The 21,676-nt window shown below is 47.9% G+C and overlaps 15 non-coding genes across 15 annotated transcripts; all 15 read left to right on the top strand.

Annotated features, from left to right (window-relative positions):
- The first annotated feature begins 778 nt into the window (after positions 1-778).
- On the top strand, positions 779-969 carry LOC142729795 (U2 spliceosomal RNA). Its single transcript, XR_012878492.1, has one exon. It is a non-coding gene; the product is annotated as a U2 spliceosomal RNA (small nuclear RNA).
- A 1,288-nt stretch (positions 970-2,257) lies between these two features.
- LOC142729794 (U2 spliceosomal RNA) lies at positions 2,258-2,448 on the top strand. Its single transcript, XR_012878491.1, has one exon. It is a non-coding gene; the product is annotated as a U2 spliceosomal RNA (small nuclear RNA).
- A 1,288-nt stretch (positions 2,449-3,736) lies between these two features.
- On the top strand, positions 3,737-3,927 carry LOC142729793 (U2 spliceosomal RNA). The gene has a single exon (XR_012878490.1). It is a non-coding gene; the product is annotated as a U2 spliceosomal RNA (small nuclear RNA).
- Positions 3,928-5,219: 1,292 nt separating this feature from the next.
- Positions 5,220-5,410, top strand: LOC142729792 (U2 spliceosomal RNA). The gene has a single exon (XR_012878489.1). It is a non-coding gene; the product is annotated as a U2 spliceosomal RNA (small nuclear RNA).
- A 1,288-nt stretch (positions 5,411-6,698) lies between these two features.
- LOC142729791 (U2 spliceosomal RNA) lies at positions 6,699-6,889 on the top strand. The gene has a single exon (XR_012878488.1). It is a non-coding gene; the product is annotated as a U2 spliceosomal RNA (small nuclear RNA).
- A 1,284-nt stretch (positions 6,890-8,173) lies between these two features.
- On the top strand, positions 8,174-8,364 carry LOC142729790 (U2 spliceosomal RNA). The gene has a single exon (XR_012878487.1). It is a non-coding gene; the product is annotated as a U2 spliceosomal RNA (small nuclear RNA).
- A 1,280-nt stretch (positions 8,365-9,644) lies between these two features.
- LOC142729789 (U2 spliceosomal RNA) lies at positions 9,645-9,835 on the top strand. The gene has a single exon (XR_012878486.1). It is a non-coding gene; the product is annotated as a U2 spliceosomal RNA (small nuclear RNA).
- A 1,292-nt stretch (positions 9,836-11,127) lies between these two features.
- Positions 11,128-11,318, top strand: LOC142729787 (U2 spliceosomal RNA). Its single transcript, XR_012878484.1, has one exon. It is a non-coding gene; the product is annotated as a U2 spliceosomal RNA (small nuclear RNA).
- Positions 11,319-12,606: 1,288 nt separating this feature from the next.
- On the top strand, positions 12,607-12,797 carry LOC142729784 (U2 spliceosomal RNA). The gene has a single exon (XR_012878483.1). It is a non-coding gene; the product is annotated as a U2 spliceosomal RNA (small nuclear RNA).
- Positions 12,798-14,093: 1,296 nt separating this feature from the next.
- LOC142729783 (U2 spliceosomal RNA) lies at positions 14,094-14,284 on the top strand. Its single transcript, XR_012878482.1, has one exon. It is a non-coding gene; the product is annotated as a U2 spliceosomal RNA (small nuclear RNA).
- A 1,292-nt stretch (positions 14,285-15,576) lies between these two features.
- Positions 15,577-15,767, top strand: LOC142729782 (U2 spliceosomal RNA). The gene has a single exon (XR_012878481.1). It is a non-coding gene; the product is annotated as a U2 spliceosomal RNA (small nuclear RNA).
- A 1,288-nt stretch (positions 15,768-17,055) lies between these two features.
- On the top strand, positions 17,056-17,246 carry LOC142729781 (U2 spliceosomal RNA). The gene has a single exon (XR_012878480.1). It is a non-coding gene; the product is annotated as a U2 spliceosomal RNA (small nuclear RNA).
- Positions 17,247-18,518: 1,272 nt separating this feature from the next.
- LOC142729780 (U2 spliceosomal RNA) lies at positions 18,519-18,709 on the top strand. The gene has a single exon (XR_012878479.1). It is a non-coding gene; the product is annotated as a U2 spliceosomal RNA (small nuclear RNA).
- Positions 18,710-19,996: 1,287 nt separating this feature from the next.
- Positions 19,997-20,187, top strand: LOC142729779 (U2 spliceosomal RNA). Its single transcript, XR_012878478.1, has one exon. It is a non-coding gene; the product is annotated as a U2 spliceosomal RNA (small nuclear RNA).
- A 1,280-nt stretch (positions 20,188-21,467) lies between these two features.
- Positions 21,468-21,658, top strand: LOC142729778 (U2 spliceosomal RNA). Its single transcript, XR_012878477.1, has one exon. It is a non-coding gene; the product is annotated as a U2 spliceosomal RNA (small nuclear RNA).
- Positions 21,659-21,676: the final 18 nt, after the last annotated feature.

Below are 21,676 nucleotides of genomic sequence, written 5' to 3'. Positions count from 1 at the left end.
TTGCAGTTGCAACAAAGCCTTGCTTGCCTACAAAGAGAGCAGCAATTTGGATTTGTTACTATGTTACCTAGAAGAATAACAAACTGTGCAAGGATGGAGGTTGTAGGAGCAAGGAGAAGTTGTCTGTAAAGTTGGTGGATGCCTATTTTCCATTTTGCAGTCCCTTGTCTCCCTCTTGTGGCCTCCTGGAGGCAACTAGCTGTGCAAAAAAAAGACAGCCTGGCGGCCGGCTGTTGCAGTGTTGCCCTCTCAGGCAACACTGAGTGACTGACTGAGCCTCACCGTCTTATATAAAGTTCAGACGGAACTTTGCACGTGTCATAGTGGAGCCCTCAGGATTCCAGAGCCAGCTTTCTGACATCATAATGGGGCCTCAGAGATAAAAGCCTGGGCCCAGGCAGTGTTGGTCAGTGCTGCTCAGCAGGCAGCACTGGACTGGACTGGATTACAGCTGATACAAGGTGTGAAGGAACAAGGGGTGGCTGTGGGCATGCACTTGCTGCCGCTGCCAGTGTTTATCTGCATGGCAGCAGGGCATTTGGGTGTTGCCAGGAAGGCGTTTTTATGTAGATTCCTCCTCTTTCAGCACTGCATTGTGGTGCAAGCAAAAGAAGCAAATCCTGTCTGGCTTCCTCTCCGGCCTTTATTCACCTCCCGTGTAGCTGTGAGTGTGTGAGCCTGCAGGGCCCCATGGAATTGCCTAGAAGTAGGCTGAATCGCTGCAAGGGCTGAACAGCAGTATCGGGCAGGCTCGGGCAACGCGCGGCCCGTTCGGGTTATCGCTTCTCGGCCTTTTGGCTAAGATCAAGTGTAGTATCTGTTCTTATCAGTTTAATATCTGATACGTCCCCTATCTGGGGACCATATATTAAATGGATTTTTAGAACAGGGAGATGGAAATAGAGCTTGCTCTGTCCACTCCACGCATTGACCTGGTATTGCAGTATTTCCAGGACCGGTGCACCCTTTCCTTATGTGTTGACTAAAAGCAGATTCCAAAAGTGTTTTTTGTCTTTGCTATTGTTTCTGTCTTTCTGAAGGGATCTCCCCTTTTAATCCCATTATTTCAACACCTGTTGGACAATGCATGAGTGATAATGAGCTCATTGATTAAATGCAATTAATGAATAGATTGCCACCTCTTGTTGTGTGTCGTCTGTGTTTCTGTGTTTCCGGCATTTCACATTGGAACACCTCATTCACCTTCCTTGTCTTCTCTCCGCCCTCCCTTTTAGGTAAGTTAAAGAGCTGCACCTGAGCCAGCCACTGATTGATTGATTGATTGATTGATTGATTGATTGATTGATTGATTGATTGATGCAGCACAACAGTCAAATAGTGGAGTGGAGTAGGGGAACAGCAAACAGCCAATAAAGCAGCCCGCCCGCTCGCCTGCCCGCCACAATGGACCTACCTGTGTACACTAGATGGATGTGATGGAATGTACTGTCGTCCCTACATTTCAAGAAGAAGTAAGAATTGCAGTTGCAACAAAGCCTTGCTTGCCTACAAAGAGAGCAGCAATTTGGATTTGTTACTATGTTACCTAGAAGAATAACAAACTGTGCAAGGATGGAGGTTGTAGGAGCAAGGAGAAGTTGTCTGTAAAGTTGGTGGATGCCTATTTTCCATTTTGCAGTCCCTTGTCTCCCTCTTGTGGCCTCCTGGAGGCAACTAGCTGTGCAAAAAAAAGACAGCCTGGCGGCCGGCTGTTGCAGTGTTGCCCTCTCAGGCAACACTGAGTGACTGACTGAGCCTCACCGTCTTATATAAAGTTCAGACGGAACTTTGCACGTGTCATAGTGGAGCCCTCAGGATTCCAGAGCCAGCTTTCTGACATCATAATGGGGCCTCAGAGATAAAAGCCTGGGCCCAGGCAGTGTTGGTCAGTGCTGCTCAGCAGGCAGCACTGGACTGGACTGGATTACAGCTGATACAAGGTGTGAAGGAACAAGGGGTGGCTGTGGGCATGCACTTGCTGCCGCTGCCAGTGTTTATCTGCATGGCAGCAGGGCATTTGGGCGTTGCCAGGAAGGCGTTTTTATGTAGATTCCTCCTCTTTCAGCACTGCATTGTAGTGCAAGCAAAAGAAGCAAATCCTGTCTGGCTTCCTCTCCGGCCTTTATTCACCTCCCGTGTAGCTGTGAGTGTGTGAGCCTGCAGGGCCCCATGGAATTGCCTAGAAGTAGGCTGAATCGCTGCAAGGGCTGAACAGCAGTATCGGGCAGGCTCGGGCAACGCGCGGCCCGTTCGGGTTATCGCTTCTCGGCCTTTTGGCTAAGATCAAGTGTAGTATCTGTTCTTATCAGTTTAATATCTGATACGTCCCCTATCTGGGGACCATATATTAAATGGATTTTTAGAACAGGGAGATGGAAATAGAGCTTGCTCTGTCCACTCCACGCATTGACCTGGTATTGCAGTATTTCCAGGACCGGTGCACCCTTTCCTTATGTGTTGACTAAAAGCAGATTCCAAAAGTGTTTTTTGTCTTTGCTATTGTTTCTGTCTTTCTGAAGGGATCTCCCCTTTTAATCCCATTATTTCAACACCTGTTGGACAATGCATGAGTGATAATGAGCTCATTGATTAAATGCAATTAATGAATAGATTGCCACCTCTTGTTGTGTGTCGTGTGTGTTTCTGTGTTTCCGGCATTTCACATTGGAACACCTCATTCACCTTCCTTGTCTTCTCTCCGCCCTCCCTTTTAGGTAAGTTAAAGAGCTGCACCTGAGCCAGCCACTGATTGATTGATTGATTGATTGATTGATTGATTGATTGATTGATTGATTGATGCAGCACAACAGTCAAATAGTGGAGTGGAGTAGGGGAACAGCAAACAGCCAATAAAGCAGCCCGCCCGCTCGCCTGCCCGCCACAATGGACCTACCTGTGTACACTAGATGGATGTGATGGAATGTACTGTCGTCCCTACATTTCAAGAAGAAGTAAGAATTGCAGTTGCAACAAAGCCTTGCTTGCCTACAAAGAGAGCAGCAATTTGGATTTGTTACTATGTTACCTAGAAGAATAACAAACTGTGCAAGGATGGAGGTTGTAGGAGCAAGGAGAAGTTGTCTGTAAAGTTGGTGGATGCCTATTTTCCATTTTGCAGTCCCTTGTCTCCCTCTTGTGGCCTCCTGGAGGCAACTAGCTGTGCAAAAAAAAGACAGCCTGGCGGCCGGCTGTTGCAGTGTTGCCCTCTCAGGCAACACTGAGTGACTGACTGAGCCTCACCGTCTTATATAAAGTTCAGACGGAACTTTGCACGTGTCATAGTGGAGCCCTCAGGATTCCAGAGCCAGCTTTCTGACATCATAATGGGGCCTCAGAGATAAAAGCCTGGGCCCAGGCAGTGTTGGTCAGTGCTGCTCAGCAGGCAGCACTGGACTGGACTGGATTACAGCTGATACAAGGTGTGAAGGAACAAGGGGTGGCTGTGGGCATGCACTTGCTGCCGCTGCCAGTGTTTATCTGCATGGCAGCAGGGCATTTGGGCGTTGCCAGGAAGGCGTTTTTATGTAGATTCCTCCTCTTTCAGCACTGCATTGTGGTGCAAGCAAAAGAAGCAAATCCTGTCTGGCTTCCTCTCCGGCCTTTATTCACCTCCCGTGTAGCTGTGAGTGTGTGAGCCTGCAGGGCCCCATGGAATTGCCTAGAAGTAGGCTGAATCGCTGCAAGGGCTGAACAGCAGTATCGGGCAGGCTCGGGCAACGCGCGGCCCGTTCGGGTTATCGCTTCTCGGCCTTTTGGCTAAGATCAAGTGTAGTATCTGTTCTTATCAGTTTAATATCTGATACGTCCCCTATCTGGGGACCATATATTAAATGGATTTTTAGAACAGGGAGATGGAAATAGAGCTTGCTCTGTCCACTCCACGCATTGACCTGGTATTGCAGTATTTCCAGGACCGGTGCACCCTTTCCTTATGTGTTGACTAAAAGCAGATTCCAAAAGTGTTTTTTGTCTTTGCTATTGTTTCTGTCTTTCTGAAGGGATCTCCCCTTTTAATCCCATTATTTCAACACCTGTTGGACAATGCATGAGTGATAATGAGCTCATTGATTAAATGCAATTAATGAATAGATTGCCACCTCTTGTTGTGTGTCGTCTGTGTTTCTGTGTTTCCGGCATTTCACATTGGAACACCTCATTCACCTTCCTTGTCTTCTCTCCACCCTCCCTTTTAGGTAAGTTAAAGAGCTGCACCTGAGCCAGCCACTGATTGATTGATTGATTGATTGATTGATTGATTGATTGATTGATTGATTGATTGATGCAGCACAACAGTCAAATAGTGGAGTGGAGTAGGGGAACAGCAAACAGCCAATAAAGCAGCCCGCCCGCTCGCCTGCCCGCCACAATGGACCTACCTGTGTACACTAGATGGATGTGATGGAATGTACTGTCGTCCCTACATTTCAAGAAGAAGTAAGAATTGCAGTTGCAACAAAGCCTTGCTTGCCTACAAAGAGAGCAGCAATTTGGATTTGTTACTATGTTACCTAGAAGAATAACAAACTGTGCAAGGATGGAGGTTGTAGGAGCAAGGAGAAGTTGTCTGTAAAGTTGGTGGATGCCTATTTTCCATTTTGCAGTCCCTTGTCTCCCTCTTGTGGCCTCCTGGAGGCAACTAGCTGTGCAAAAAAAAGACAGCCTGGCGGCCGGCTGTTGCAGTGTTGCCCTCTCAGGCAACACTGAGTGACTGACTGAGCCTCACCGTCTTATATAAAGTTCAGACGGAACTTTGCACGTGTCATAGTGGAGCCCTCAGGATTCCAGAGCCAGCTTTCTGACATCATAATGGGGCCTCAGAGATAAAAGCCTGGGCCCAGGCAGTGTTGGTCAGTGCTGCTCAGCAGGCAGCACTGGACTGGACTGGATTACAGCTGATACAAGGTGTGAAGGAACAAGGGGTGGCTGTGGGCATGCACTTGCTGCCGCTGCCAGTGTTTATCTGCATGGCAGCAGGGCGTTTGGGCGTTGCCAGGAAGGCGTTTTTATGTAGATTCCTCCTCTTTCAGCACTGCATTGTAGTGCAAGCAAAAGAAGCAAATCCTGTCTGGCTTCCTCTCCGGCCTTTATTCACCTCCCGTGTAGCTGTGAGTGTGTGAGCCTGCAGGGCCCCATGGAATTGCCTAGAAGTAGGCTGAATCGCTGCAAGGGCTGAACAGCAGTATCGGGCAGGCTCGGGCAACGCGCGGCCCGTTCGGGTTATCGCTTCTCGGCCTTTTGGCTAAGATCAAGTGTAGTATCTGTTCTTATCAGTTTAATATCTGATACGTCCCCTATCTGGGGACCATATATTAAATGGATTTTTAGAACAGGGAGATGGAAATAGAGCTTGCTCTGTCCACTCCACGCATTGACCTGGTATTGCAGTATTTCCAGGACCGGTGCACCCTTTCCTTATGTGTTGACTAAAAGCAGATTCCAAAAGTGTTTTTTGTCTTTGCTATTGTTTCTGTCTTTCTGAAGGGATCTCCCCTTTTAATCCCATTATTTCAACACCTGTTGGACAATGCATGAGTGATAATGAGCTCATTGATTAAATGCAATTAATGAATAGATTGCCACCTCTTGTTGTGTGTCGTGTGTGTTTCTGTGTTTCCGGCATTTCACATTGGAACACCTCATTCACCTTCCTTGTCTTCTCTCCGCCCTCCCTTTTAGGTAAGTTAAAGAGCTGCACCTGAGCCAGCCACTGATTGATTGATTGATTGATTGATTGATTGATTGATTGATTGATTGATTGATGCAGCACAACAGTCAAATAGTGGAGTGGAGTAGGGGAACAGCAAACAGCCAATAAAGCAGCCCGCCCGCTCGCCTGCCCGCCACAATGGACCTACCTGTGTACACTAGATGGATGTGATGGAATGTACTGTCGTCCCTACATTTCAAGAAGAAGTAAGAATTGCAGTTGCAACAAAGCCTTGCTTGCCTACAAAGAGAGCAGCATTTTGGATTTGTTACTATGTTACCTAGAAGAATAACAAACTGTGCAAGGATGGAGGTTGTAGGAGCAAGGAGAAGTTGTCTGTAAAGTTGGTGGATGCCTATTTTCCATTTTGCAGTCCCTTGTCTCCCTCTTGTGGCCTCCTGGAGGCAACTAGCTGTGCAAAAAAAAGACAGCCTGGCGGCCGGCTGTTGCAGTGTTGCCCTCTCAGGCAACACTGAGTGACTGACTGAGCCTCACCGTCTTATATAAAGTTCAGACGGAACTTTGCACGTGTCATAGTGGAGCCCTCAGGATTCCAGAGCCAGCTTTCTGACATCATAATGGGGCCTCAGAGATAAAAGCCTGGGCCCAGGCAGTGTTGGTCAGTGCTGCTCAGCAGGCAGCACTGGACTGGACTGGATTACAGCTGATACAAGGTGTGAAGGAACAAGGGGTGGCTGTGGGCATGCACTTGCTGCCGCTGCCAGTGTTTATCTGCATGGCAGCAGGGCATTTGGGCGTTGCCAGGAAGGCGTTTTTATGTAGATTCCTCCTCTTTCAGCACTGCATTGTGGTGCAAGCAAAAGAAGCAAATCCTGTCTGGCTTCCTCTCCGGCCTTTATTCACCTCCCGTGTAGCTGTGAGTGTGTGAGCCTGCAGGGCCCCATGGAATTGCCTAGAAGTAGGCTGAATCGCTGCAAGGGCTGAACAGCAGTATCGGGCAGGCTCGGGCAACGTGCGGCCCGTTCGGGTTATCGCTTCTCGGCCTTTTGGCTAAGATCAAGTGTAGTATCTGTTCTTATCAGTTTAATATCTGATACGTCCCCTATCTGGGGACCATATATTAAATGGATTTTTAGAACAGGGAGATGGAAATAGAGCTTGCTCTGTCCACTCCACGCATTGACCTGGTATTGCAGTATTTCCAGGACCGGTGCACCCTTTCCTTATGTGTTGACTAAAAGCAGATTCCAAAAGTGTTTTTTGTCTTTGCTATTGTTTCTGTCTTTCTGAAGGGATCTCCCCTTTTAATCCCATTATTTCAACACCTGTTGGACAATGCATGAGTGATAATGAGCTCATTGATTAAATGCAATTAATGAATAGATTGCCACCTCTTGTTGTGTGTCGTCTGTGTTTCTGTGTTTCCGGCATTTCACATTGGAACACCTCATTCACCTTCCTTGTCTTCTCTCCGCCCTCCCTTTTAGGTAAGTTAAAGAGCTGCACCTGAGCCAGCCACTGATTGATTGATTGATTGATTGATTGATTGATTGATTGATTGATTGATGCAGCACAACAGTCAAATAGTGGAGTGGAGTAGGGGAACAGCAAACAGCCAATAAAGCAGCCCGCCCGCTCGCCTGCCCGCCACAATGGACCTACCTGTGTACACTAGATGGATGTGATGGAATGTACTGTCGTCCCTACATTTCAAGAAGAAGTAAGAATTGCAGTTGCAACAAAGCCTTGCTTGCCTACAAAGAGAGCAGCAATTTGGATTTGTTACTATGTTACCTAGAAGAATAACAAACTGTGCAAGGATGGAGGTTGTAGGAGCAAGGAGAAGTTGTCTGTAAAGTTGGTGGATGCCTATTTTCCATTTTGCAGTCCCTTGTCTCCCTCTTGTGGCCTCCTGGAGGCAACTAGCTGTGCAAAAAAAAGACAGCCTGGCGGCCGGCTGTTGCAGTGTTGCCCTCTCAGGCAACACTGAGTGACTGACTGAGCCTCAGCGTCTTATATAAAGTTCAGACGGAACTTTGCACGTGTCATAGTGGAGCCCTCAGGATTCCAGAGCCAGCTTTCTGACATCATAATGGGGCCTCAGAGATAAAAGCCTGGGCCCAGGCAGTGTTGGTCAGTGCTGCTCAGCAGGCAGCACTGGACTGGACTGGATTACAGCTGATACAAGGTGTGAAGGAACAAGGGGTGGCTGTGGGCATGCACTTGCTGCCGCTGCCAGTGTTTATCTGCATGGCAGCAGGGCATTTGGGCGTTGCCAGGAAGGCGTTTTTATGTAGATTCCTCCTCTTTCAGCACTGCATTGTGGTGCAAGCAAAAGAAGCAAATCCTGTCTGGCTTCCTCTCCGGCCTTTATTCACCTCCCGTGTAGCTGTGAGTGTGTGAGCCTGCAGGGCCCCATGGAATTGCCTAGAAGTAGGCTGAATCGCTGCAAGGGCTGAACAGCAGTATCGGGCAGGCTCGGGCAACGCGCGGCCCGTTCGGGTTATCGCTTCTCGGCCTTTTGGCTAAGATCAAGTGTAGTATCTGTTCTTATCAGTTTAATATCTGATACGTCCCCTATCTGGGGACCATATATTAAATGGATTTTTAGAACAGGGAGATGGAAATAGAGCTTGCTCTGTCCACTCCACGCATTGACCTGGTATTGCAGTATTTCCAGGACCGGTGCACCCTTTCCTTATGTGTTGACTAAAAGCAGATTCCAAAAGTGTTTTTTGTCTTTGCTATTGTTTCTGTCTTTCTGAAGGGATCTCCCCTTTTAATCCCATTATTTCAACACCTGTTGGACAATGCATGAGTGATAATGAGCTCATTGATTAAATGCAATTAATGAATAGATTGCCACCTCTTGTTGTGTGTCGTCTGTGTTTCTGTGTTTCCGGCATTTCACATTGGAACACCTCATTCACCTTCCTTGTCTTCTCTCCGCCCTCCCTTTTAGGTAAGTTAAAGAGCTGCACCTGAGCCAGCCACTGATTGATTGATTGATTGATTGATTGATTGATTGATTGATTGATGCAGCACAACAGTCAAATAGTGGAGTGGAGTAGGGGAACAGCAAACAGCCAATAAAGCAGCCCGCCCGCTCGCCTGCCCGCCACAATGGACCTACCTGTGTACACTAGATGGATGTGATGGAATGTACTGTCGTCCCTACATTTCAAGAAGAAGTAAGAATTGCAGTTGCAACAAAGCCTTGCTTGCCTACAAAGAGAGCAGCAATTTGGATTTGTTACTATGTTACCTAGAAGAATAACAAACTGTGCAAGGATGGAGGTTGTAGGAGCAAGGAGAAGTTGTCTGTAAAGTTGGTGGATGCCTATTTTCCATTTTGCAGTCCCTTGTCTCCCTCTTGTGGCCTCCTGGAGGCAACTAGCTGTGCAAAAAAAAGACAGCCTGGCGGCCGGCTGTTGCAGTGTTGCCCTCTCAGGCAACACTGAGTGACTGACTGAGCCTCACCGTCTTATATAAAGTTCAGACGGAACTTTGCACGTGTCATAGTGGAGCCCTCAGGATTCCAGAGCCAGCTTTCTGACATCATAATGGGGCCTCAGAGATAAAAGCCTGGGCCCAGGCAGTGTTGGTCAGTGCTGCTCAGCAGGCAGCACTGGACTGGACTGGATTACAGCTGATACAAGGTGTGAAGGAACAAGGGGTGGCTGTGGGCATGCACTTGCTGCCGCTGCCAGTGTTTATCTGCATGGCAGCAGGGCATTTGGGCGTTGCCAGGAAGGCGTTTTTATGTAGATTCCTCCTCTTTCAGCACTGCATTGTGGTGCAAGCAAAAGAAGCAAATCCTGTCTGGCTTCCTCTCCGGCCTTTATTCACCTCCCGTGTAGCTGTGAGTGTGTGAGCCTGCAGGGCCCCATGGAATTGCCTAGAAGTAGGCTGAATCGCTGCAAGGGCTGAACAGCAGTATCGGGCAGGCTCGGGCAACGCGCGGCCCGTTCGGGTTATCGCTTCTCGGCCTTTTGGCTAAGATCAAGTGTAGTATCTGTTCTTATCAGTTTAATATCTGATACGTCCCCTATCTGGGGACCATATATTAAATGGATTTTTAGAACAGGGAGATGGAAATAGAGCTTGCTCTGTCCACTCCACGCATTGACCTGGTATTGCAGTATTTCCAGGACCGGTGCACCCTTTCCTTATGTGTTGACTAAAAGCAGATTCCAAAAGTGTTTTTTGTCTTTGCTATTGTTTCTGTCTTTCTGAAGGGATCTCCCCTTTTAATCCCATTATTTCAACACCTGTTGGACAATGCATGAGTGATAATGAGCTCATTGATTAAATGCAATTAATGAATAGATTGCCACCTCTTGTTGTGTGTCGTCTGTGTTTCTGTGTTTCCGGCATTTCACATTGGAACACCTCATTCACCTTCCTTGTCTTCTCTCCGCCCTCCCTTTTAGGTAAGTTAAAGAGCTGCACCTGAGCCAGCCACTGATTGATTGATTGATTGATTGATTGATTGATTGATTGATTGATTGATTGATTGATGCAGCACAACAGTCAAATAGTGGAGTGGAGTAGGGGAACAGCAAACAGCCAATAAAGCAGCCCGCCCGCTCGCCTGCCCGCCACAATGGACCTACCTGTGTACACTAGATGGATGTGATGGAATGTACTGTCGTCCCTACATTTCAAGAAGAAGTAAGAATTGCAGTTGCAACAAAGCCTTGCTTGCCTACAAAGAGAGCAGCAATTTGGATTTGTTACTATGTTACCTAGAAGAATAACAAACTGTGCAAGGATGGAGGTTGTAGGAGCAAGGAGAAGTTGTCTGTAAAGTTGGTGGATGCCTATTTTCCATTTTGCAGTCCCTTGTCTCCCACTTGTGGCCTCCTGGAGGCAACTAGCTGTGCAAAAAAAAGACAGCCTGGCGGCCGGCTGTTGCAGTGTTGCCCTCTCAGGCAACACTGAGTGACTGACTGAGCCTCACCGTCTTATATAAAGTTCAGACGGAACTTTGCACGTGTCATAGTGGAGCCCTCAGGATTCCAGAGCCAGCTTTCTGACATCATAATGGGGCCTCAGAGATAAAAGCCTGGGCCCAGGCAGTGTTGGTCAGTGCTGCTCAGCAGGCAGCACTGGACTGGACTGGATTACAGCTGATACAAGGTGTGAAGGAACAAGGGGTGGCTGTGGGCATGCACTTGCTGCCGCTGCCAGTGTTTATCTGCATGGCAGCAGGGCATTTGGGCGTTGCCAGGAAGGCGTTTTTATGTAGATTCCTCCTCTTTCAGCACTGCATTGTGGTGCAAGCAAAAGAAGCAAATCCTGTCTGGCTTCCTCTCCGGCCTTTATTCACCTCCCGTGTAGCTGTGAGTGTGTGAGCCTGCAGGGCCCCATGGAATTGCCTAGAAGTAGGCTGAATCGCTGCAAGGGCTGAACAGCAGTATCGGGCAGGCTCGGGCAACGCGCGGCTCGTTCGGGTTATCGCTTCTCGGCCTTTTGGCTAAGATCAAGTGTAGTATCTGTTCTTATCAGTTTAATATCTGATACGTCCCCTATCTGGGGACCATATATTAAATGGATTTTTAGAACAGGGAGATGGAAATAGAGCTTGCTCTGTCCACTCCACGCATTGACCTGGTATTGCAGTATTTCCAGGACCGGTGCACCCTTTCCTTATGTGTTGACTAAAAGCAGATTCCAAAAGTGTTTTTTGTCTTTGCTATTGTTTCTGTCTTTCTGAAGGGATCTCCCCTTTTAATCCCATTATTTCAACACCTGTTGGACAATGCATGAGTGATAATGAGCTCATTGATTAAATGCAATTAATGAATAGATTGCCACCTCTTGTTGTGTGTCGTCTGTGTTTCTGTGTTTCCGGCATTTCACATTGGAACACCTCATTCACCTTCCTTGTCTTCTCTCCGCCCTCCCTTTTAGGTAAGTTAAAGAGCTGCACCTGAGCCAGCCACTGATTGATTGATTGATTGATTGATTGATTGATTGATTGATTGATTGATTGATGCAGCACAACAGTCAAATAGTGGAGTGGAGTAGGGGAACAGCAAACAGCCAATAAAGCAGCCCGCCCGCTCGCCTGCCCGCCACAATGGACCTACCTGTGTACACTAGATGGATGTGATGGAATGTACTGTCGTCCCTACATTTCAAGAAGAAGTAAGAATTGCAGTTGCAACAAAGCCTTGCTTGCCTACAAAGAGAGCAGCAATTTGGATTTGTTACTATGTTACCTAGAAGAATAACAAACTGTGCAAGGATGGAGGTTGTAGGAGCAAGGAGAAGTTGTCTGTAAAGTTGGTGGATGCCTATTTTCCATTTTGCAGTCCCTTGTCTCCCTCTTGTGGCCTCCTGGAGGCAACTAGCTGTGCAAAAAAAAGACAGCCTGGCGGCCGGCTGTTGCAGTGTTGCCCTCTCAGGCAACACTGAGTGACTGACTGAGCCTCACCGTCTTATATAAAGTTCAGACGGAACTTTGCACGTGTCATAGTGGAGCCCTCAGGATTCCAGAGCCAGCTTTCTGACATCATAATGGGGCCTCAGAGATAAAAGCCTGGGCCCAGGCAGTGTTGGTCAGTGCTGCTCAGCAGGCAGCACTGGACTGGACTGGATTACAGCTGATACAAGGTGTGAAGGAACAAGGGGTGGCTGTGGGCATGCACTTGCTGCCGCTGCCAGTGTTTATCTGCATGGCAGCAGGGCATTTGGGCGTTGCCAGGAAGGCGTTTTTATGTAGATTCCTCCTCTTTCAGCACTGCATTGTGGTGCAAGCAAAAGAAGCAAATCCTGTCTGGCTTCCTCTCCGGCCTTTATTCACCTCCCGTGTAGCTGTGAGTGTGTGAGCCTGCAGGGCCCCATGGAATTGCCTAGAAGTAGGCTGAATCGCTGCAAGGGCTGAACAGCAGTATCGGGCAGGCTCGGGCAACGCGCGGCCCGTTCGGGTTATCGCTTCTCGGCCTTTTGGCTAAGATCAAGTGTAGTATCTGTTCTTATCAGTTTAATATCTGATACGTCCCCTATCTGGGGACCATATATTAAATGGATTTTTAGAACAGGGAGATGGAAATAGAGCTTGCTCTGTCCACTCCACGCATTGACCTGGTATTGCAGTATTTCCAGGACCGGTGCACCCTTTCCTTATGTGTTGACTAAAAGCAGATTCCAAAAGTGTTTTTTGTCTTTGCTATTGTTTCTGTCTTTCTGAAGGGATCTCCCCTTTTAATCCCATTATTTCAACACCTGTTGGACAATGCATGAGTGATAATGAGCTCATTGATTAAATGCAATTAATGAATAGATTGCCACCTCTTGTTGTGTGTCGTCTGTGTTTCTGTGTTTCCGGCATTTCACATTGGAACACCTCATTCACCTTCCTTGTCTTCTCTCCACCCTCCCTTTTAGGTAAGTTAAAGAGCTGCACCTGAGCCAGCCACTGATTGATTGATTGATTGATTGATTGATTGATTGATTGATTGATTGATTGATTGATTGATGCAGCACAACAGTCAAATAGTGGAGTGGAGTAGGGGAACAGCAAACAGCCAATAAAGCAGCCCGCCCGCTCGCCTGCCCGCCACAATGGACCTACCTGTGTACACTAGATGGATGTGATGGAATGTACTGTCGTCCCTACATTTCAAGAAGAAGTAAGAATTGCAGTTGCAACAAAGCCTTGCTTGCCTACAAAGAGAGCAGCAATTTGGATTTGTTACTATGTTACCTAGAAGAATAACAAACTGTGCAAGGATGGAGGTTGTAGGAGCAAGGAGAAGTTGTCTGTAAAGTTGGTGGATGCCTATTTTCCATTTTGCAGTCCCTTGTCTCCCTCTTGTGGCCTCCTGGAGGCAACTAGCTGTGCAAAAAAAAGACAGCCTGGCGGCCGGCTGTTGCAGTGTTGCCCTCTCAGGCAACACTGAGTGACTGACTGAGCCTCACCGTCTTATATAAAGTTCAGACGGAACTTTGCACGTGTCATAGTGGAGCCCTCAGGATTCCAGAGCCAGCTTTCTGACATCATAATGGGGCCTCAGAGATAAAAGCCTGGGCCCAGGCAGTGTTGGTCAGTGCTGCTCAGCAGGCAGCACTGGACTGGACTGGATTACAGCTGATACAAGGTGTGAAGGAACAAGGGGTGGCTGTGGGCATGCACTTGCTGCCGCTGCCAGTGTTTATCTGCATGGCAGCAGGGCATTTGGGCGTTGCCAGGAAGGCGTTTTTATGTAGATTCCTCCTCTTTCAGCACTGCATTGTAGTGCAAGCAAAAGAAGCAAATCCTGTCTGGCTTCCTCTCCGGCCTTTATTCACCTCCCGTGTAGCTGTGAGTGTGTGAGCCTGCAGGGCCCCATGGAATTGCCTAGAAGTAGGCTGAATCGCTGCAAGGGCTGAACAGCAGTATCGGGCAGGCTCGGGCAACGCGCGGCCCGTTCGGGTTATCGCTTCTCGGCCTTTTGGCTAAGATCAAGTGTAGTATCTGTTCTTATCAGTTTAATATCTGATACGTCCCCTATCTGGGGACCATATATTAAATGGATTTTTAGAACAGGGAGATGGAAATAGAGCTTGCTCTGTCCACTCCACGCATTGACCTGGTATTGCAGTATTTCCAGGACCGGTGCACCCTTTCCTTATGTGTTGACTAAAAGCAGATTCCAAAAGTGTTTTTTGTCTTTGCTATTGTTTCTGTCTTTCTGAAGGGATCTCCCCTTTTAATCCCATTATTTCAACACCTGTTGGACAATGCATGAGTGATAATGAGCTCATTGATTAAATGCAATTAATGAATAGATTGCCACCTCTTGTTGTGTGTCGTGTGTGTTTCTGTGTTTCCGGCATTTCACATTGGAACACCTCATTCACCTTCCTTGTCTTCTCTCCGCCCTCCCTTTTAGGTAAGTTAAAGAGCTGCACCTGAGCCAGCCACTGATTGATTGATTGATTGATTGATTGATTGATTGATTGATTGATTGATTGATTGATGCAGCACAACAGTCAAATAGTGGAGTGGAGTAGGGGAACAGCAAACAGCCAATAAAGCAGCCCGCCCGCTCGCCTGCCCGCCACAATGGACCTACCTGTGTACACTAGATGGATGTGATGGAATGTACTGTCGTCCCTACATTTCAAGAAGAAGTAAGAATTGCAGTTGCAACAAAGCCTTGCTTGCCTACAAAGAGAGCAGCAATTTGGATTTGTTACTATGTTACCTAGAAGAATAACAAACTGTGCAAGGATGGAGGTTGTAGGAGCAAGGAGAAGTTGTCTGTAAAGTTGGTGGATGCCTATTTTCCATTTTGCAGTCCCTTGTCTCCCTCTTGTGGCCTCCTGGAGGCAACTAGCTGTGCAAAAAAAAGACAGCCTGGCGGCCGGCTGTTGCAGTGTTGCCCTCTCAGGCAACACTGAGTGACTGACTGAGCCTCACCGTCTTATATAAAGTTCAGACGGAACTTTGCACGTGTCATAGTGGAGCCCTCAGGATTCCAGAGCCAGCTTTCTGACATCATAATGGGGCCTCAGAGATAAAAGCCTGGGCCCAGGCAGTGTTGGTCAGTGCTGCTCAGCAGGCAGCACTGGACTGGACTGGATTACAGCTGATACAAGGTGTGAAGGAACAAGGGGTGGCTGTGGGCATGCACTTGCTGCCGCTGCCAGTGTTTATCTGCATGGCAGCAGGGCATTTGGGCGTTGCCAGGAAGGCGTTTTTATGTAGATTCCTCCTCTTTCAGCACTGCATTGTGGTGCAAGCAAAAGAAGCAAATCCTGTCTGGCTTCCTCTCCGGCCTTTATTCACCTCCCGTGTAGCTGTGAGTGTGTGAGCCTGCAGGGCCCCATGGAATTGCCTAGAAGTAGGCTGAATCGCTGCAAGGGCTGAACAGCAGTATCGGGCAGGCTCGGGCAACGTGCGGCCCGTTCGGGTTATCGCTTCTCGGCCTTTTGGCTAAGATCAAGTGTAGTATCTGTTCTTATCAGTTTAATATCTGATACGTCCCCTATCTGGGGACCATATATTAAATGGATTTTTAGAACAGGGAGATGGAAATAGAGCTTGCTCTGTCCACTCCACGCATTGACCTGGTATTGCAGTATTTCCAGGACCGGTGCACCCTTTCCTTATGTGTTGACTAAAAGCAGATTCCAAAAGTGTTTTTTGTCTTTGCTATTGTTTCTGTCTTTCTGAAGGGATCTCCCCTTTTAATCCCATTATTTCAACACCTGTTGGACAATGCATGAGTGATAATGAGCTCATTGATTAAATGCAATTAATGAATAGATTGCCACCTCTTGTTGTGTGTCGTCTGTGTTTCTGTGTTTCCGGCATTTCACATTGGAACACCTCATTCACCTTCCTTGTCTTCTCTCCGCCCTCCCTTTTAGGTAAGTTAAAGAGCTGCACCTGAGCCAGCCACTGATTGATTGATTGATTGATTGATTGATTGATTGATTGATTGATTGATTGATGCAGCACAACAGTCAAATAGTGGAGTGGAGTAGGGGAACAGCAAACAGCCAATAAAGCAGCCCGCCCGCTCGCCTGCCCGCCACAATGGACCTACCTGTGTACACTAGATGGATGTGATGGAATGTACTGTCGTCCCTACATTTCAAGAAGAAGTAAGAATTGCAGTTGCAACAAAGCCTTGCTTGCCTACAAAGAGAGCAGCAATTTGGATTTGTTACTATGTTACCTAGAAGAATAACAAACTGTGCAAGGATGGAGGTTGTAGGAGCAAGGAGAAGTTGTCTGTAAAGTTGGTGGATGCCTATTTTCCATTTTGCAGTCCCTTGTCTCCCTCTTGTGGCCTCCTGGAGGCAACTAGCTGTGCAAAAAAAAGACAGCCTGGCGGCCGGCTGTTGCAGTGTTGCCCTCTCAGGCAACACTGAGTGACTGACTGAGCCTCAGCGTCTTATATAAAGTTCAGACGGAACTTTGCACGTGTCATAGTGGAGCCCTCAGGATTCCAGAGCCAGCTTTCTGACATCATAATGGGGCCTCAGAGATAAAAGCCTGGGCCCAGGCAGTGTTGGTCAGTGCTGCTCAGCAGGCAGCACTGGACTGGACTGGATTACAGCTGATACAAGGTGTGAAGGAACAAGGGGTGGCTGTGGGCATGCACTTGCTGCCGCTGCCAGTGTTTATCTGCATGGCAGCAGGGCATTTGGGCGTTGCCAGGAAGGCGTTTTTATGTAGATTCCTCCTCTTTCAGCACTGCATTGTGGTGCAAGCAAAAGAAGCAAATCCTGTCTGGCTTCCTCTCCGGCCTTTATTCACCTCCCGTGTAGCTGTGAGTGTGTGAGCCTGCAGGGCCCCATGGAATTGCCTAGAAGTAGGCTGAATCGCTGCAAGGGCTGAACAGCAGTATCGGGCAGGCTCGGGCAACGCGCGGCCCGTTCGGGTTATCGCTTCTCGGCCTTTTGGCTAAGATCAAGTGTAGTATCTGTTCTTATCAGTTTAATATCTGATACGTCCCCTATCTGGGGACCATATATTAAATGGATTTTTAGAACAGGGAGATGGAAATAGAGCTTGCTCTGTCCACTCCACGCATTGACCTGGTATTGCAGTATTTCCAGGACCGGTGCACCCTTTCCTTATGTGTTGACTAAAAGCAGATTCCAAAAGTGTTTTTTGTCTTTGCTATTGTTTCTGTCTTTCTGAAGGGATCTCCCCTTTTAATCCCATTATTTCAACACCTGTTGGACAATGCATGAGTGATAATGAGCTCATTGATTAAATGCAATTAATGAATAGATTGCCACCTCTTGTTGTGTGTCGTCTGTGTTTCTGTGTTTCCGGCATTTCACATTGGAACACCTCATTCACCTTCCTTGTCTTCTCTCCGCCCTCCCTTTTAGGTAAGTTAAAGAGCTGCACCTGAGCCAGCCACTGATTGATTGATTGATTGATTGATTGATTGATTGATGCAGCACAACAGTCAAATAGTGGAGTGGAGTAGGGGAACAGCAAACAGCCAATAAAGCAGCCCGCCCGCTCGCCTGCCCGCCACAATGGACCTACCTGTGTACACTAGATGGATGTGATGGAATGTACTGTCGTCCCTACATTTCAAGAAGAAGTAAGAATTGCAGTTGCAACAAAGCCTTGCTTGCCTACAAAGAGAGCAGCAATTTGGATTTGTTACTATGTTACCTAGAAGAATAACAAACTGTGCAAGGATGGAGGTTGTAGGAGCAAGGAGAAGTTGTCTGTAAAGTTGGTGGATGCCTATTTTCCATTTTGCAGTCCCTTGTCTCCCTCTTGTGGCCTCCTGGAGGCAACTAGCTGTGCAAAAAAAAGACAGCCTGGCGGCCGGCTGTTGCAGTGTTGCCCTCTCAGGCAACACTGAGTGACTGACTGAGCCTCACCGTCTTATATAAAGTTCAGACGGAACTTTGCACGTGTCATAGTGGAGCCCTCAGGATTCCAGAGCCAGCTTTCTGACATCATAATGGGGCCTCAGAGATAAAAGCCTGGGCCCAGGCAGTGTTGGTCAGTGCTGCTCAGCAGGCAGCACTGGACTGGACTGGATTACAGCTGATACAAGGTGTGAAGGAACAAGGGGTGGCTGTGGGCATGCACTTGCTGCCGCTGCCAGTGTTTATCTGCATGGCAGCAGGGCATTTGGGCGTTGCCAGGAAGGCGTTTTTATGTAGATTCCTCCTCTTTCAGCACTGCATTGTGGTGCAAGCAAAAGAAGCAAATCCTGTCTGGCTTCCTCTCCGGCCTTTATTCACCTCCCGTGTAGCTGTGAGTGTGTGAGCCTGCAGGGCCCCATGGAATTGCCTAGAAGTAGGCTGAATCGCTGCAAGGGCTGAACAGCAGTATCGGGCAGGCTCGGGCAACGTGCGGCCCGTTCGGGTTATCGCTTCTCGGCCTTTTGGCTAAGATCAAGTGTAGTATCTGTTCTTATCAGTTTAATATCTGATACGTCCCCTATCTGGGGACCATATATTAAATGGATTTTTAGAACAGGGAGATGGAAATAGAGCTTGCTCTGTCCACTCCACGCATTGACCTGGTATTGCAGTATTTCCAGGACCGGTGCACCCTTTCCTTATGTGTTGACTAAAAGCAGATTCCAAAAGTGTTTTTTGTCTTTGCTATTGTTTCTGTCTTTCTGAAGGGATCTCCCCTTTTAATCCCATTATTTCAACACCTGTTGGACAATGCATGAGTGATAATGAGCTCATTGATTAAATGCAATTAATGAATAGATTGCCACCTCTTGTTGTGTGTCGTCTGTGTTTCTGTGTTTCCGGCATTTCACATTGGAACACCTCATTCACCTTCCTTGTCTTCTCTCCGCCCTCCCTTTTAGGTAAGTTAAAGAGCTGCACCTGAGCCAGCCACTGATTGATTGATTGATTGATTGATTGATTGATTGATTGATTGATTGATTGATGCAGCACAACAGTCAAATAGTGGAGTGGAGTAGGGGAACAGCAAACAGCCAATAAAGCAGCCCGCCCGCTCGCCTGCCCGCCACAATGGACCTACCTGTGTACACTAGATGGATGTGATGGAATGTACTGTCGTCCCTACATTTCAAGAAGAAGTAAGAATTGCAGTTGCAACAAAGCCTTGCTTGCCTACAAAGAGAGCAGCAATTTGGATTTGTTACTATGTTACCTAGAAGAATAACAAACTGTGCAAGGATGGAGGTTGTAGGAGCAAGGAGAAGTTGTCTGTAAAGTTGGTGGATGCCTATTTTCCATTTTGCAGTCCCTTGTCTCCCTCTTGTGGCCTCCTGGAGGCAACTAGCTGTGCAAAAAAAAGACAGCCTGGCGGCCGGCTGTTGCAGTGTTGCCCTCTCAGGCAACACTGAGTGACTGACTGAGCCTCAGCGTCTTATATAAAGTTCAGACGGAACTTTGCACGTGTCATAGTGGAGCCCTCAGGATTCCAGAGCCAGCTTTCTGACATCATAATGGGGCCTCAGAGATAAAAGCCTGGGCCCAGGCAGTGTTGGTCAGTGCTGCTCAGCAGGCAGCACTGGACTGGCTGGATTACAGCTGATACAAGGTGTGAAGGAACAAGGGGTGGCTGTGGGCATGCACTTGCTGCCGCTGCCAGTGTTTATCTGCATGGCAGCAGGGCATTTGGGCGTTGCCAGGAAGGCGTTTTTATGTAGATTCCTCCTCTTTCAGCACTGCATTGTGGTGCAAGCAAAAGAAGCAAATCCTGTCTGGCTTCCTCTCCGGCCTTTATTCACCTCCCGTGTAGCTGTGAGTGTGTGAGCCTGCAGGGCCCCATGGAATTGCCTAGAAGTAGGCTGAATCGCTGCAAGGGCTGAACAGCAGTATCGGGCAGGCTCGGGCAACGCGCGGCCCGTTCGGGTTATCGCTTCTCGGCCTTTTGGCTAAGATCAAGTGTAGTATCTGTTCTTATCAGTTTAATATCTGATACGTCCCCTATCTGGGGACCATATATTAAATGGATTTTTAGAACAGGGAGATGGAAATAGAGCTTGCTCTGTCCACTCCACGCATTGACCTGGTATTGCAGTATTTCCAGGACCGGTGCACCCTTTCCTTATGTGTTGACTAAAAGCAGATTCCAAAAGTGTTTTTTGTCTTTGCTATTGTTTCTGTCTTTCTGAAGGGATCTCCCCTTTTAATCCCATTATTTCAACACCTGTTGGACAATGCATGAGTGATAATGAGCTCATTGATTAAATGCAATTAATGAATAGATTGCCACCTCTTGTTGTGTGTCGTCTGTGTTTCTGTGTTTCCGGCATTTCACATTGGAACACCTCATTCACCTTCCTTGTCTTCTCTCCGCCCTCCCTTTTAGGTAAGTTAAAGAGCTGCACCTGAGCCAGCCACTGATTGATTGATTGATTGATTGATTGATTGATTGATTGATTGATGCAGCACAACAGTCAAATAGTGGAGTGGAGTAGGGGAACAGCAAACAGCCAATAAAGCAGCCCGCCCGCTCGCCTGCCCGCCACAATGGACCTACCTGTGTACACTAGATGGATGTGATGGAATGTACTGTCGTCCCTACATTTCAAGAAGAAGTAAGAATTGCAGTTGCAACAAAGCCTTGCTTGCCTACAAAGAGAGCAGCAATTTGGATTTGTTACTATGTTACCTAGAAGAATAACAAACTGTGCAAGGATGGAGGTTGTAGGAGCAAGGAGAAGTTGTCTGTAAAGTTGGTGGATGCCTATTTTCCATTTTGCAGTCCCTTGTCTCCCACTTGTGGCCTCCTGGAGGCAACTAGCTGTGCAAAAAAAAGACAGCCTGGCGGCCGGCTGTTGCAGTGTTGCCCTCTCAGGCAACACTGAGTGACTGACTGAGCCTCACCGTCTTATATAAAGTTCAGACGGAACTTTGCACGTGTCATAGTGGAGCCCTCAGGATTCCAGAGCCAGCTTTCTGACATCATAATGGGGCCTCAGAGATAAAAGCCTGGGCCCAGGCAGTGTTGGTCAGTGCTGCTCAGCAGGCAGCACTGGACTGGACTGGATTACAGCTGATACAAGGTGTGAAGGAACAAGGGGTGGCTGTGGGCATGCACTTGCTGCCGCTGCCAGTGTTTATCTGCATGGCAGCAGGGCATTTGGGCGTTGCCAGGAAGGCGTTTTTATGTAGATTCCTCCTCTTTCAGCACTGCATTGTGGTGCAAGCAAAAGAAGCAAATCCTGTCTGGCTTCCTCTCCGGCCTTTATTCACCTCCCGTGTAGCTGTGAGTGTGTGAGCCTGCAGGGCCCCATGGAATTGCCTAGAAGTAGGCTGAATCGCTGCAAGGGCTGAACAGCAGTATCGGGCAGGCTCGGGCAACGCGCGGCTCGTTCGGGTTATCGCTTCTCGGCCTTTTGGCTAAGATCAAGTGTAGTATCTGTTCTTATCAGTTTAATATCTGATACGTCCCCTATCTGGGGACCATATATTAAATGGATTTTTAGAACAGGGAGATGGAAATAGAGCTTGCTCTGTCCACTCCACGCATTGACCTGGTATTGCAGTATTTCCAGGACCGGTGCACCCTTTCCTTATGTGTTGACTAAA

Source organism: Rhinoderma darwinii, unplaced genomic scaffold (genome assembly GCF_050947455.1).
Source record: "Rhinoderma darwinii isolate aRhiDar2 unplaced genomic scaffold, aRhiDar2.hap1 Scaffold_737, whole genome shotgun sequence".
Classification (NCBI taxonomy): Eukaryota; Metazoa; Chordata; class Amphibia; order Anura; family Rhinodermatidae; genus Rhinoderma; species Rhinoderma darwinii.
Note: the sequence above shows the minus strand (reverse complement) of the source record. Positions and strands in the feature narration are given on the sequence as shown.